The 17,517-nt window shown below is 37.0% G+C and overlaps 1 pseudogene; it reads right to left on the bottom strand.

Moving 5' to 3' along the window:
- Positions 1-321: 321 nt before the first annotated feature.
- Positions 322-17,517, bottom strand: part of LOC149251275 (uncharacterized) — a 35,773-nt pseudogene continuing 18,577 nt past the window's right edge.

Genomic DNA, 17,517 nt, shown 5'->3' with positions numbered 1-17,517 from the left:
TTTAGGCTCCCAAACTACCAAAAATCCTCCTCCCTAAAATTTTGTTCCAAGCCCTATTTTTTCTCTAGCCTCAAAAGGACCAAATTTAGGGATATAAATTTATATTGGAAGTTGACTTGGAAACATTAGATGGGCTAAGATATTTGGGCTTAGATGGCATAAACATTAAACTCTCTAACCTCATAAAACACAGGAAGGGAAAAGCAGATTCAGAATATGTAATAGATACTGCCATCTCATATCAATAGTAGCCTAGAAGAGAGGAAAATTTCAGAGTTAAATGTGAAGAATATCAATAGATCAAATTGTTTTAGACAAATTTCAAAGCCTAAGCTAATTGAGAAATTGAAGTTCCAGTCTTCATTATCTAAGGAACTTGGGTCTGGGTTTTGTGGTAAAGTCCTCCGAACAAGTGGACTAGAGAAAATTGGGATAACAAATCGAATTTTAACTACCTGTGCAGTTTGGAGTGGAAAAGGCACCAAATTGGTGTCATTTCTTAGGAAATCCGAATGAGGCCTTCAACAGGGAGGGGCTAAGAAAACTAGTATTGATGTCCTTATTGTCACAGGTCCAACCATTGATGAAGTAGACCCACAGTATCCAGGTGCTAAAAAGGATGACCCAGGTTGAGGAATAGTTTGTGGCATCCATTATTGTTGCCTCTGCTGCTACTGCTGCCTATGCAAACCCCAAGATTTCATTGAATTAGACTAGGGTAACAAATTGTTAGAAGAAAATGTTGCAACCCACTCTGATACATTGGAAATTCCTAATGTAGGAATGTTGTTATCCCTTGGGATATCACCTTTAATCCATTCCTCTACACCTCTCTCAATTTCTTTAAAGGGGGTGGGCACTTGCTGAGATGTTATTCTATGTACAGTTCTATCATTTGCATCAGCTTTGTTTGCTACAATAACTTCCCTAGACAGTGCTAATGGAAATGGAAATGGCTCTTGCAGAGAGCTCCCAACACAATCACCAACAAGAAATCTATTAGTTACAATAACGTCCCTTGAGAGAGAGGAGGATGAAGGTGAATCATAAAGAGAGACCAATATATTCCTCTACAGAAAAATAGACACAATTAGGGGGAAAATCCTAGAACCAGATGATGGCAGAGTAGGATGATGCAACTGTTGCTGACAACGATGATTGTGACTAGAACTGAAGCTGGAACAACCTTGTGCGGGAAAATCATAAGAAATCCATTATGATGCTCCTCCAGCCCAGGGTTCATAATGTTGGTGTTCAACATAATGGATTCTACTCTCTCTCTCTTGGTGAGCATCTTTCTCTTGGATGTTGAGTGTTGTTGTTTCAGTTGTTGGACCAATTGTATCTTCTTAGACCTATGATGTGCAAATGCTTTGGAAATAGTGATTTTCTTTCTCATCATTACATTCTCCCTCTGTTGGTGTCTGTGAGAAAAACCCAAGTTGGTGTGCCACTACCATCCCACAAAACTAATAAAATTAGCATTTATAGATTAGACATACTAAACTATTTAGTAGCAAGGAAGAAAAACGTTTCTCAAACTTCACAGGATAAAACAAGCCCAAAACTATAATACCTATTATAAGAAAAATACACCTTAAACTATATGTAAAATAGTAAAATTTTAAGAAGCACTTACATTGTTTTAAACTTTACCAGGAAATCCTGGCAGTATTCTTCAACTATTCCTTTTGGTTATGTTCCTCTGATGCACCTGAATACCCAGCCAGGACTCGGCTAAGAGAACTAAGCAACTTGGCATACAATAATTTGGCTTTATCAATCTCATTTAAGAATTTGAATCTGTGATCAAGAGAAGGAAGTTGGTAACATCACTTTATCAACCACATCTCATCTGCTCCCAAAGTTTTCAATCGAAATACCTACTATGGTATTGCTTGGTAGTTAGGTATTGACGCAAAACTGGGTAGTAGGTAGTTTTCCATATCGATTGGTAGATGATTATTTTCATATCATCTTTCTTAGATCTCCCAAATGAGATCTCATGAAGATATTTCTTCTTTACTGCATGTCAGAGATTCTATCAATCCCTTTTATTCCATGCAAGATAACTTGTCTATCCTATAGATCTCCTTGCATTCATGAAGTCATTTCAAAGAAAAAATGATTAAAAATATCCAACTCACATTTTCTTTAAGTGACACAGAACTCACATTCTATGTCATTCAAATGTATACAAATATTCAACTAAATGTAACAGCCCTCCAAGACCAAGAATGATCCTCCAAATGAAAGAACACTTCTCCAAATGCAAGAACACCGAAGTCTGCAAGTAGAATAATGAAGATCTTCATGTCGGCTCGAAAATGAATTAAATTAAATAAATGAAAGTAACGTCGACTCAATAAAATAGTCACGATGGTTCATGAGTTTATGTCGGCTTTCATATATGGACATAACCACTATAAATACCCATCTAGGGTTAGCGAAAATAGATGAAGAAAAAATCTCGCATGCCTCTGAAATTTTGCATATAGGAGTAGAGTCACAGTAGGGTTTGACTACACCTCATTTGGGTTTTAGGTGCAGTCATGATCTCGAGTATATGGAGCAGGAAGGAGGAATCTTGGACAAGTCTGCAGCTCTGGGTGAGGACAAGATCTCGGCATATCTCTGAGACCCTTCACATGATTGTAAGGTGCAGTTCTTGGATCACTGTAATCTCGGATGGGACAACAATGACTTCGGGTGACACAGTAAGCTGTTATAGTGATTGTAAAGCCCTCACATATATCCCTGTAGTTTTTATCTAGGCATATATATGTGTTGTTAATCTAGGTTGTCATTGATGTCAATATAGCAGTGTTTGTGATGGCAAATTATTTGATACATGATTTCCCATTGATGCCCATTGATCATAATGCTCATAGTGATGAAAGTTTGATATATGATGATATGATGAGATGGAGGAACCAAGTGGATTGAACAGTACGAGTTCAATTGAACATCAAATGACGCAAGAGGTCAATTGAACAACAAATGATGTAGGAGGTCGATTGAACAACAATTGAACAACAAATGACGCGGAGGTCAATTGAACAAAAAATGACACAGGAGGTCAATTGAACAGCAAATGATGCAGGAGGTCGATTGAACAACAATTTAACATCAATTGAACAACAATTGACACAGGAGGTCAATTGATCAGCAATTGAATAGAAAATGACGTAGTAGATCCAGTAAAGCAACAGGAGCAAGAAGCCAAAGAGTAAAGAAGAAAACTATTGGAAGAGTGAAGAGAAATCATAGGAGCAACAACTATCGGAAGAGCGGGGGTAGGAAAGTATGGACTTCCTTGATCGTGGCTGAAGTCCCGCACTCAATCCTAGTCGTTGATCTCATAGTCAACCCTTAGATCATGATAAAATACGGGGGTTAAGGCCGTTTTTAATCCATGTGCCAGTCAAAGTCTCACAAACTGTCAATTGCGATAAGGCTGTGGACCCGACAAATTTATTAACAACTCTTTATTGAAATATCGCATCCACCGCATCACGAGTCTTGAAGCCTTGTTGTTACACTGAAATCCTCCAATTGGGATATGTAATACAGAGGAAGTAATAAACCATGGGAACCCTTTTGATAGTATATAATATCAGCAGAAATCATATCAACAGTTCTATTTTATGCCACGACTCAAAACCTCTGATTTCAATATGTAATACTGACCTGATAGTTCCATTACATACGCCTTAAGATGATATCACATCCGCCACATCGCCAGTCTCTTTAAAGCCTTGCCACATTGAAATCTGTCGATTGCGATATGTATGCGGACCCGCTACACCATTATAATACATCCTAAAGAAATATCGCATCTGTCGCAGATCGCAAGTTTTGAAGAAATGTTACGATGGTAAACTGCGATTGCGATAAGACTTGTGGACCCGACAGATCGCCAATTGCGATGGAGGTATGGAATTGACGGATCTATTGACAACTTTTTAATATTATATCGCATCCATTTCATCGACAGTATGAATGTCGGCCATGTTACATCGGTGATGTTAAGAGTTGCGATTGCAAGACCTCCGAAAGTTGCGATTGCGATTGATGATGTGGATGTGGGACCTCATTGGGTACGTTATCTCCTATGAAATCCTCCGTAAATAATGAGTCTATTGTACGAATATTAAAAATGGGCCTCTCTGATATAATTTTAATATGCAACATCTATTGTAATTCGACCTCTCTTCCAAATGAATGTGTCTTTTGAGTATTGGTGAACTCGAAGAGATAGAGGAAGCCGAAGATTGGGAAGTCGAAGGTTGAACGAGCGAAAAAGGAAGTCGAAGATCAAGCGAGTGAAGAAGGAAACCAAAAAGTCGAGTGAGTGCAGAGGAATCCAAAGATCAAGCGAGCGAAGAAGGAAGCCGAAAGGTCGAGTGAGCGCAGAGGAAGTCGAAGATCAAGCAAGCGAAGAAGGTCGAGTGAGTCCAGAGGAAGTCGAAGATCAAATGATCGAAGAAGGAATCCAAAGGGTCCAGTGGAAGAAGAAGGAAACCAAATGTCAAACATTCTGTTGACTGGGTTATTTATTGAAAACCTCGGACCTGTGTTTCGAAGTGATTTTTAGATAACAGTTCAAAAGGATGCTCTGCGGATCTAAGAAGATTATTTGAGTATGAACAAGGCAGGGTTGTTTTTTTAATTGAACGCACAATATGAAACTGCAATAGTCACTCCTCTGAAGAAGTCATTCTTGAAGCAATTACTCCTGAAGCCTCACTCCCAAAGAAGTTACTGTGATAGTAAGAACTGAAGGTCAAAACAAAGTTTTTTTTTTAAAGACATTGAGGCCTAGCATAGATATCTCGTTGATAAGTATCAGTAGATCTTGGAGACATTATTGGAGATCATGATGACTATTTGAAATCATCATGAGGTAACTTTGTAGACTGTATGTGGGAAATATGAAGAGTTGTGAAACTCCTTCATATGAAGACAGGTTGTCATTGATGAGGTAGCATGGAGACTATAGTGAAGTTGTAGATTGACAGAATTCAGTGAAGAAGATTTTGGGAACAGAGAATTACTACCAAATGTATCCAAACAATATATAGTAGAGGGTTGGAGCCCTTGGGGTTGGTGCCTCAGAATTGGAAGTATTGGTGTCCTTGGAGTTGGTGCTCCTAAATCCAAGGTTGGTGCCTTGACAAGACAGGGTTGGTGCCCTGGAGGTTGGAGCCTCACAAAAAGTCCAAGTTGGTGCTTGGAAACATGTTGGAGCCTTATATATATTGTATCTAATTTATTGTAAAGATTATATTAATAAAAGCATTTATTCCTATTGTTCATTTTGTGTTCTAAATATAAATGATTTAACTGGTAAAAATAACAATTGAAAAGGAATACTGATTCACCCCCCCTCTCAATATTTCCAACATGTATCTCGGTGATCTCACACTATTACAGTCTCCACATGATAAGGAGCAACAGTAATCATTGCAGTCTCGGCTTAAATGGAAAGTAAGATCTCAGTGCAGGAAAGAAAGTAATCACAATTTTGGTGAACCTAATTCATGGCAATCAATGCATATATGTGATGGAAAGAATCTCGGAATCCTTACTGTTTTCATATAGCCTCGGTCTCACTGTCTCGGCTTAAGAAGCATCACATTGATCCTATCGTTGCCCTCACTGTCTTGGCACTTTTTTCATAAAGTACATTCTCTACTACTCACAGTTAGCATGATGATGTTTCCAGCTAGGGTACAGTGATGATCCAAATATGGTGTAGCAGCAATGAAGCCCTTTGTGCTTTGATCAAGGATGAAAATCAAGGCCACGATAATGATCTCAATGAAAAAGCCGAGATCACATGTGTGGCAATCTCAAGATAAAATCATGGCACAGCAATGATGTCAACAATAATGAAGATTTGCGAGAGATTTTTCGGCGAAAATCACATGAGAAACCATTTGTCGACGCGTTTCGAACCAACCAGTGTGGTTCATCATCAGGACAAGTTGAAGAAACAGATCCAGCTAAGCATGTTAAATAGTCTGTGCAGAGACTCCAACGGCTAAATCGGCCAATGGCTAATTTTGACCTACGGACCCAAGTCAAATTAATAATCATTAATTTAATATTATTATTATTTTTAATATTAATACACAATTTTTTTTTAATGGTTAATTTTAAAAATTAATTAATTAATTTATTAATATATATATATATATATATATATATATATATATATATATATATATATATATATATATATGTATATATATATATATATATATATATTAAAGTTATGATATTAGGTTGTTAATAAATAAAATACTTATAGTGGCTAGATTAAGATAATACACTTATTTATTTAAATTATTTACTAAATATTGTTAATATAAAACATAAATATATATAATAATATGTTGTTAAGGACTTTTCGATGGTTATCTTAAAAAGTAATTTATTAATAATATATATATATATTAATTAAAATCATAAAGTTAAGGTTAAAATATAAATAATTTAAATGGTTAGTTAGAAAAGGTAATTTATTTAATTTAATTAAATTATTTATTATTATATATTAATAATATAAGTAATTTTTAGTTTAATTAAATTATTTATTAAATATAATTAATATTATATTAGTAATATAGTCTTGATATTAATATATTATTAATATTAGTAGTCAAAATATTGTTATTAATTAATATTATTATTATTATTTATGGAAATAAGTTAAATTAGGTCAAATATATAGATAAATAAAATACTTTTAATGGTTAGTTATAAAAAACTTTAATTTACTTTCATTTATTTAAATTATTTATAAATATATATATATATATATATATATATATATATATATATATATATATATATATATATATATATATATATATATATATATATATATATATATATATATATATATATATATATATATATTAAAGTTATAATATTCGGTTATCAAGATAAAAGATCTTAGTGAGGCAGAGGTGCAACAAGGATGATGATCCCAATAGCGATGAAGAAGAGGATCGATGTCTTGGTCTCGGAGAGGAAAATTTCAAGGGTCATGGTTTTGGTATTCGTTAATGGAATATCTATAAGAAGAATTTTGCGTGGGTTTTCCTCTCCAAGAGGGAGAGGTTTTGGCCTTGGCAGAAAGCCAAATATTTGTGTTCTTGTCTCTTTTGTTTTTGGTAGTAGTTTGATGAAGTAAACACACCCACTAATAATGGATGGAAAATTAAGTTAAGATAAATTGTATAAATGCTTCACAAATCGTTATCATAGTAAAGAAGAATCACCTTATTATGTTTGCCCTAGATTCTTCAACATGGTATCAACTTCCTTCATAGAGAATATGATCTTCTAAACTAATAATTACTTTCCAATGATTTCTTTAACCAAGTTCACTTATGTCACATACATCATTAAGTAATTATACATAGAAAATCTCAATAACAATGCAATAATGATATTAGGATCATAAAGAGAAATCCAAGCACAAACAAGACACAATTTTACACTGTGAAAACCCAAACTTAGGAAAAACCCTACAATATTTTCTTAGGAGAAATTGTTCTATTCAAGAAAAGTACAATTTGATTTTCCAGTCAAATTGACTACAGAATCCACACAAGCAAAGTTTGGCCGTACTGCTGTTACTAAGAATTTCGGTCAACATTAGTCAACAGGGCCGAAACTCGGCCTACTATAGTTGCCCAGAAACTCAGTCAATTGCCCAGGAAAATTGGTCAAACTTCCCCGACAGAGCTCAGTCAACTGCTTTAGAAATTCGGGCAAACAGTGCCTCAGAAATTTCGTTCAAAGAGTGGTCAACACTAGTCAAACTTCTTGCTTCTTCTCTCTCTCCTTCGCATGTGTGAACTAAAAACAAATGATTTTTGTGTGATCTGAATTGATGCCAAAAAAATGGAGGCCGAGTTTGTATTTATAGTGGTCATGAGGTGCCTAAGGGGCACATCTCCTTGTGCTGGACCGAATTTAAATTTTTTGGAGGCAAATTTGAATTAAATTTCTTCTTAATTTTTCTTTTAGGGTCACGACTTGAGTAGCTGGGAATACTGACCGCAACAACCCAAAAAAAATCAACATGGGCTATAATAAAATCTGGGAGAAAAGGCATAAAAAAGAGAGAGTTGAGAGAGTGTGGGTCCATTGCATGTAAGCTAAGACTGACTGACTGAAAGAGAGGAAGGTGCAAACAAAACGGTGGGAAGATCATATCTGTAGCCCAGTTAAGCCAAATAACAGATAGTGTGAGAAGGTAATATCCAAGGCCACCAATTCAAGAATGCTATGGTTGTCTGGGAGGTCGTGAAATCACCGAAAATTCAGAAGCCTAAGGGTAATTATTATAAGCATTGGTTTGCAGATTAATAACATGCCAGGGTTTTATTCCTATGAGGGTTTCTCTAGCTTAAAAAAATTATATGCATTGTGCGATGTTGTAAGTGTTGTTGCACATTTATCTGTCCATCTTTGCTTGGGTTACATAGAATAGAGAGATCCATATAAGCATGCATGCATGGGTATTTTCTTCCCATAGTAGTTCAATGAAATCCGTAGTGAGATACATTCTGACTCGTCCACTGGAATACAGATCATAAATTCATCCTTTGGTGAACATAGTTAACCTTAATAAAAGCACAATTTGATGTTAATACAATAGTTTGGACCAAGAAGAGAATAAAATGTTGGCAAACTTTAGAAAATTTAATGTTGGAAAACTAAGCTCTGCAAGGGAAAAGTTTAAGAGTTCAACTCAAACTTGGCAAAAACTCTGTCGCAAAATAATTAAAAATGATGTCATTTCCTTCAAGTTTTGGCATTTATTTTATACCCTAGCAAGTTTTTCCATCCACTCATGAGTTTCACTCATTAGGGAGAAAATAACCCATGAGTACTCATAAAATCAACTCACTTCTAGCAAGTTTGACTCATGGACAGAGAGTTAGACTCAGGATGGAGTTAATTTGGCTTGACAGCAAGCCCAAGTATGATTTGGCTTGGGAGTAGAATCAGTGATTTTGTTCACCTATTAAGAAAATCCCAAAAAATAAATAAATAAATAAAAATAAAAATAAATATATATATAAACAAAAATAAAAATAAATATATATATATATATATATCTATATATATATATATATATATATATATATATATATATATATATATATATATATATATATATATATATATGTCAATATAAGAAGTAATCTCAAAATTATATACAATTGTTCACCAACTGTGCATGAGTGTGTATCAAAAGTTGAGGCTTATATTTCATATACAAATTGGCTAAACATGTCAAACAAAATAACTTCAAGAAGTATGAACATAAAATAGCCCCTAGATGGGAAGAGTACATTATCCTTTACTATTGGCCTTCACACATTTGACTGTGTAGGCATTGGTTGCAAATTCAATTGACACTTTTAACGTTTCCAACTACATTTCTACACTTCCATTCCACTACATTTTTTGATAGCTTTTGCCTACACTTCCATTACACTACATTTTTTGATATCTTTTTCCAAAATTTCACTGCAGTTGAACCTTCAGCTTTTGGCCAAATCCCATGTGCTCTTTGCACATAGTAGGGAAAGTGAAAATACATGCATGGTATGAACATATGGTATTAGAGTGTGTGTGAGAGAGAGAGAGATCCAGAAAACAAATCAGGCAAGACAGGAGTTAAAGTATTACTAAACAGATTTCACAATCAATAGAGGTACAACAATTAGGATATGAGAATATAAACAAGTTAGTTACATGCCTAGGTGCTTATAAATGTCCAACTGCCTCAGTAACTTCCAGTGCCCTTAATTCAATGGGAAAATCAATTGTGATTATACACCTTATCTGTTCTAAATTCACAACAATTGCTCTCTCTCGTCCCAGAATAGTGGAAGGATATACAAATAATGGATCCAAAAGAAGGAGATCCCTAGCTGGCAAGTCACAACGCTTTATTATTGTTAATTTATCTACCTCCAAAACTTGAGAACTCCCATTTTTATCTATCCTTATCCATGACCGAATCCCCTGCCCTCTCTTTTTAACTCCCAAAAGGCCTAGTCCTTGAAACAGAGGCCTGCCAGGCATGGTTGATTGACAAGGAGCTTCACGCACCACAGAAACAGAAGGTCGAGGAGGAAGAAGGGGCTCTTTCAAATCTGCCATATAATACTGCTTTTCAGCTTCTGAGAATTTGTTTTCACAGGATCAAAGTCTCCAAACCTGTGTCTATAGTTATTGATAAGTGATATGTGCCTCTGCAAGCCTCCTTGAACAGAGATAAAGACAATTGACCAATGCTATTTTACCAGATCAAAAGATCACAACCATTTCCAAAATGTGTCCTTGTTTCATGAAAGTATATGTAGATTGTGACTTTGGGAAACAAATAAAAATCTTTGGCTCTTGAACTCTAAACAAGTAAATGTTCAAAGTGAACCTCCAGTTGGTTCCCAAACATTGTGAGCTTGAAGTGTAATGCTTGAAAGACGACGTCCCTTGATATTCAAAATAGAATTCAGAGTCATCTCAAAGAAAAATTTCACAGAAGTTTATCCTAAATTCCCAGTTTCAACTTTCAACCCCCCCATATGACAATCCCAGCTTGCTCGAAAGTTGATCTTCAGAATAAATAAAAGAACCTACGAAGATTCATCTATGGAAGAATCGATGAGTAGGAAGAGAAACTAGGGCTCCAAGATTTGAGTAGCGAAGGGGATGGATGTATGAAAGCCGATAAACTATTTTTGTGGTTCGTTCCCAATGGAATCGAGTAACTCGACATATATGTATATGTTAATGGTCCCAATATCTCCCAATCTGTCTGACTTTCCCACATCGACATCTAGTTCATCTTTCTCGGCTCCTCTCACCTCTGCAAGCACTTATTGTAACCCATCATCCACAATGGAAGGCGCTAACTGCTAACCCAATCTCTTGTCTACCATTGCAACCAAATATGACTTGCAAACCAGGAAATCGGTGCCATTGCAACCAAATACGACTTGCAAACTAGGAAATCGGGGCCATTGGGGCCATTGCAACCAAATACGACTTGCAAACTAGGAAATCGGGGCCATCAGGGCCATTGCAAGCAGATCCAACCTCCGAACTGGAAATCAGGGCGATTGCAATCAAATCCAATTTCTCCAAACTGGAAATCGCGGCGATTGCAATCAAATCCAACTTCGAAATGAGGCAAATAGGTTTTTTGGACTATTTATCTGCTTTATTTTTTAGGGCTAAAATATAATAATTATTTATTTTTTAAATAAATTTTGGGCTAACTATATAAAAGAGGTGTAATATAAAAAATTCGCCCTTCCAAAATATAAAACCCCTTAAATTTTGCCTTTGGGCTAAAATTCGCCCCTAAAATTTTCTATGGTCGTGACCCTCCCGCAATTCCCTGTTCCTGTTTCCCTTCCCAACTGTCTTATCTGCAAATTGACCATTGCTGCAACCACCTATTTTCTCTTCTTCGTATCTTCAAAATATTTCAAAATTCAAAACGAAGGCCCCAAAAAACATCTTAAATAGGAAATGTGCCAAGCACCAGTCTCAACTATGCCAAACTTCACTAAAAACTTTATTGTGGGATTTGATGCCTTAGGAAATGTAATTGGCGTTGTTTTAATGCAAGAAGAAAGACCCATTGTTACACAGTATTTTGTCACACCTCCTACACTTCCCTATGACATACACTGAAGTGCCCGAAACATGACCATCGTGTAGTGTACTCATCCAGATATGCAGCTCAGATCCTCCCTGAAACACTGATGGAAAAATGCCTTGAGCTTCCCTAGAAGGAAATGGCTCTAAAACCCTAATTTTGGCATCATCGCCCCCTCTGACATTGAAAACCGCGATGGTCGCAAGTTTCACTATATTAGCCCTGTGATGCCATCGCGCTTTTGGATTGGATACCAACGATGATCCCTAAAAGGAACTTTTCCCAAAGAGGACAAGAAGCTTCGCGATCTAGGGGCTTCCAGAACGACGAGCTGGAGGTTGTTCGGCATGGATGAGGTCAAGTTCTCTCAGCTTGGCCTTTCAGTCTTATCCCTATGAGCTACCTCCTTGAGATGAGGGCCTTCTCCTATCTTTGGAGAGATCCTAACTCCCTTTCCATGCCTATATATTCATCCTCTCCCATTCCCAAATGGTTTTTCTTTGGCTGTTTGCACCCTTATACTGAGATTGTGCCTACATGCTACTCATTTGGCTTGGAGGAGTGCTTGGAGAGCTTGAGCTTGGACTTGTACATTCACTCAAGGAGAGCTTATTGACATCAAGGCTTGTTTGTATGCTTCCTCCTTTATTCTATCAATATATACAATGACTGGTTCATTTTCCATAAATGTGTATGTTGATGCATCATTTATCTTAATGCTCCTTGATCTGTTAAGTAGGTTACTTTCGATTATGTTATTTGTACTTGTATGCTTTGTTGTGTCTTGATCTTTTATGCATGCATTTAAACACTATGAATAGTAGGATCAAGCTCGTGGCACAAGCGATTCAAGTTCCTTAACAAAGGAATATATTGTAGCATCATAATGAGGTAGGCCATCTTCCTCTTCTACTATTTCAATTGTAACTTAGGAAAGTGTCTAGTAGATTGTCACGTACGTTGCTAGTCCCACTCAATGGGCTAAAGGGACCATCTATGTCCGTAGAGAGGATTACCTAGACAGCAAAATGACGACTCCGCTGGGGAAGCTATAACCCTTTTCATCCCATCCTTCACCCTGATTCTATGATGAGTTTGACCAAACATCATTTTTTTGACTCTTTTGCTTCTTTGTAGCTATTTTCACTTACTAGTTATTGCTTAAGGACACTCAATCTTTTCTGGTCTTGAAGATTTTTTATTCTCCCTCATTTTTCTCGTCCATCACGGGTTTAGTCTTAACAGACGTGATTTCATCACTTATTTTGTAATTACAGTCGCGTTGATTACCCTTGCATCTCCCTTTTGCTTGTAACAGGCACGAGGATCACAAAGGATTAGAAAAATTAGGGTTTTTCTTGTTGTTCTCAATCTTTTTGCCCTCTATCAATGATTTTCCAGTGTGTCTACAATGTATTTGTCTTCGTTGTTATGCTTGTATGACTGCAAATGTCTCTTGATTTGGTAAATGTGCATTTGAAGCTTGATTGCTTTCTAGGTTTTCTAGGGCTTCTAGGTCACCCTCCACTCATTGTTTGGTTTACTTTTGTGAGGCTAATTGCTCCCATTCAAGAGTCTTCCTGCAATCAGGACATATTTTACAAGCTACTTTTGATTCATTTGGTGTGAAGTGGTTTTCATTAGTGTCAAGTCATGTTGATGCTTTGAAGATTGCTTTAGTTCTATTGTTAAGCATAGATTGCGAATTTTTTGCTTTGGTTGAACTGAAAGGAAGTACTTGTATTCATTCTTATGTTTCAGAAAGAAAAAGTGAAAGATTTTGTCATTTAAATATTTTTGAGATAATTCTTGTATTCGAAATCATAAAGTGAAAGAGATTTTCATTTTTATTGAGTTGATTGAATTTTCCTTTGCTCATTGGACAAGTTTGCATTATTTGAATCAAAGTGAAAGAAAAATCGTTATTACATCTTAGTGAAAGGAAAGTGATTTTTGTTTCTATAGGATTGCATCTTGGCATTGCATTTGTTAAATAATGAAAGATTAGATTTCGTTTATATATTGCATTGGAAATAATTGTGTTGATGCATTTTGCTTGCTTGATGCATTATTTGGCTGTCTCTCTTCCTTTGTTAGTTTAGCCTTCATCCAATGAAATGGTTTCATTTTCATCATTTAGTTTCATTTTAGCAACAGGTGACATCGTTGAGCCATCAAAATTGAAACTTAGTTGAAGATAAACTTAAAACTTATTTCAATTAACCTAAGGATCATTTGTTACTCAAAGCAAATATCTAGAGGTCTAGGCTAGATACGTGTTCTAATGTCTTTAAACATAGAAGTTGTTGTTAACTTCCTGCAGTGTATCCGGGGGGTGAAATCCCATCCCAGTATGGAAGTATGTAGAAGTTTCTCCAGTACTTTCGGGTATATCGGAGGCACTTCAGTATGATAAGTATATAGGGACGCTCTCATCAAATGGTTTTACATTAGACAATGCTAACACAGACTTGTACTCCCCATAATGTCGTGTATATATTGAGAGACCCCATTAGGTTTCTATCCTTTAACCACAGGTAACCGAGTCAGCTAGCTTGTAAACGTGAACATTCAGGGATATTGGACATCGTACGTTAAGTCCTTGGTTTCGGTTGGGGTTTATATTGTCGTTCACGGATACTTGCTAAACCCTCTTGCCTAGTTATTACCCATTTTGATTTATCTGTTGTTTCATGTCAATAAAATTAGCTGCCAACGATAACATGTTGAACCTATGCAAGTTCTTCTTGGCCCAATGTTGAGTAATTCCATGTAAATTTTAATTTTAATCAGCCCTTAATGAATCACCTTTTCTTCTTCTTCTCTTGAGATAAAGTCATCGTGGCTAAACCATTGAGTTCACCCCAAAGTTCCCCTTCATTGTCTGACATAGAAGGGTCTTCACAAGGAGTTCATTTGGAACTTCCTCAGTCACTTGAAGCTCAAGGCTTTGAACTTGGGATTGTCCCAAGCATCCAACCCCTTGCTTCTCTTCCACCACCTTCAGATTCTTTATCACCTCAAGGGTCTGATCCTGAAACCCCTGAGATTCCATAGAGGTCTGTCTTATATCCTCTAAATCTGTTATTTGATCCTGTTGTGATATCTCCTCAGCGTCCTTATAATCCTTACAATTGACCTGGTGTTCCTTTGGAGTTATCTCCTCGTACATCTTAGATTCCTCCTCGCCGGCTATTTCCACCCATGGATTCAGAAGGTGAGATTCCAACCTCTCCTCAAGGTCCTCCAGAATTTTCCGCTACTTACACTCCTCATGTTGATGAAGAGCAAGAATATGACTTTCCTCCAGAAGGATTTCCTTTTATGAGAAGAGTTTCGTCTGAGACACTTCCTGAAACTAGTGGGCATATGCTTCCATATGGTTATACAACCTTAGCTCAATTAGTTTCATGAACTCCCAGTGCTTCATATTTGTACCCAAATCCTATTTGGTCGTCAAATGTCATGCCTACTTCTCGTCCATTTATCCCAAATGTGACCTCTCAAATTCTTGTGCAAACTCTTATCACATCAGTTCCCATTCAACTGACGATTCCATCACAATATTTACATTCATTTCAACCTTCCATTATGGAACAACTGACTGTTTCGGTTCATGCATCCGTAAGTTCCTCAGTCCCTCCATCCAGTGGACAAAATGTACCACCACCTTATTCACAACCTGGGGCACAATATACAAATATTCCTCTTGTGTCAGGTGGAACCCATGTGAGTGGATCACAACCTCACATGGTTGGAGTCAATCAACCTTATCCTGGTGGTATTCCCAACCCTGTTGGTCCATATGGGTCAGGTAATGTCTAGTATCAACAACCTTAAGCGGCCCAGATACCACTTCAACAAGCTTATGTCCCATATGGTTCAGAATCATTGAAAAATCCACCCTATATTCCACAACTGAGACCTTAGCTACATCCTAGTCAATATGCTATTCCTGGTGAATATGGTCAAATTCCATTCAGAACTTACCAATACCCACAGGGTATCCCTCAAGGAATTGTCCAACAAGAGTTACAGCAGCAAGGGCAACCTTTGCAACAACAAGGGCAACCTTTGCAGCAATATCAACAGTCTTTGCAACAGCAAGAGCAGTTTATTCAACAACCCACTCAACCCTTGTATCTGCAAGGCCAACCTTTGCAGCAGTAAGGTCAACCTCTCCAATATTAAGGTCAACCCCTGTAGCAGCGAGGTCAACCCCTGCAGCAACAAGCTCAACTTGTATACCAACAAGGTCAAACCTTGTAAACACAAGCTCAACCCTTGCAGCAGCAGGGCCAATTACTTCACATCCAGGGTCTACATATGCAGTAGCCTTACAATCCATATGCCACATATAATGCTTATCAATGGTTTGTGGTAGGTCAATATCAACCCTACCGTGGACAAAATCTACCTTATGGTCAAGGTACCCCCAGTGGGGGCAGAACCAAGTCCCCTATGGTCAAAATCCTCCACTGTGGGAGAAGAATCCCTACCAACAAGGCTAGAACCCACAAGCTGGGCCTCCTTAAAGGCCTTATATGCCCTTTAATCCACAATTTCCATTTTTAGCTACGTTGGAACTGCCTGATGTCTCGCAGCTTACTAATGATCCTATTTTTCATTCGCCTTACTGGCCCTCAGTTCCTACTAAAATTTTGAGCGATTGCCCTAAGTTCGAAGGAAAATCTAAAGAGGAACCTCAAGCCCATGTGATGACATATCACTTATGGTGTTCTTCTAATTCTTATTTTGATGATTATATTCGTCTTCGCCTCTTTCAACAAACCTTCACACGTGCTGCCACAAAATGGTATATCGAGTTACCTCGGAGTACCTATGTCGACTTTAACTCTTTCGCTATAGCCTTCCTCACCCACTTCCAATTTTTAGTTTGTTATGAAACTGGTACTCATTTGGTCACATCTCTGAAGCAAGATACTACGACCCATATTTCTGATCGTATCCATGAATGGAGACATCAACGTCGCCTCATAAAATTCGAAATTCTTGATGAGTTGTTAATGGAATGGTTCACCAAATCATTCGTAAATAAAATTACTGCAGATATAGCAATGGGTGGATGTGTTACCGAAGATCAAGCTATCACTTGTGCCTAGTATTTAGACTTAGTCGTTTCCCAATATCGCACGCTATATGAAATGTTGCCTGATGCTTCGAGACCATCTTTAGATCCAGCACCTTAAAAGTCTCCTGATGTACCACCTGTTGATGGTATAATTGGATTAGTGTCTCAGAATTCCACCAAATCTTCTTCAAAGCAAAAATCTGCTTCAGATAATGGTTCTAATCATCCTTCGAAAAATTAGTCAAATCTTGGTAAAACCTCCGAGGTCCATGCCGTCCAGCCTATCATGGCAGATAAAGCCTCGAAAGGTAAGAAAAAGGGTAAAGGTAAAGAAAAATATGATACCCCAAAATAGGATCCTCCCAAGTCATCTGTTGATGATACCTCCAAACGAAAGCCGAAATATCCTTGCCTCATTTGTGAGGAAGACCATTATACCAAGGATTGTCCCTGACATGCTGAAGTTAGTAATTTGTTGAAAGGGACTCCAACTATTATGAAAAAACCATTTCCATCTCAAAAGACTCAATCGGTAGACCAACCACAATCCTCTGCCTCCTATGGTTCTCAAGTTTTCATGATGGAGGGTTCATTGCCCATCTTTGTCGCTCCTAGATCAAAAGATTATCAAGCCCCTCAAAAGCAGACGGTGGAGAAGGAAGCCACTGATGTACCTTCTACTTCTACTCCATCCATTTTTGTTCTACTCCATATTGAGCTA

The sequence above is a fragment of the Pinus tabuliformis genome, chromosome 7 (assembly GCF_031772625.1).
Source record: "Pinus tabuliformis cultivar Carrire ecotype Pingquan chromosome 7, CPIR1, whole genome shotgun sequence".
NCBI lineage: Eukaryota > Viridiplantae > Streptophyta > Pinopsida > Pinales > Pinaceae > Pinus > Pinus tabuliformis.
Note: the sequence above shows the minus strand (reverse complement) of the source record. Positions and strands in the feature narration are given on the sequence as shown.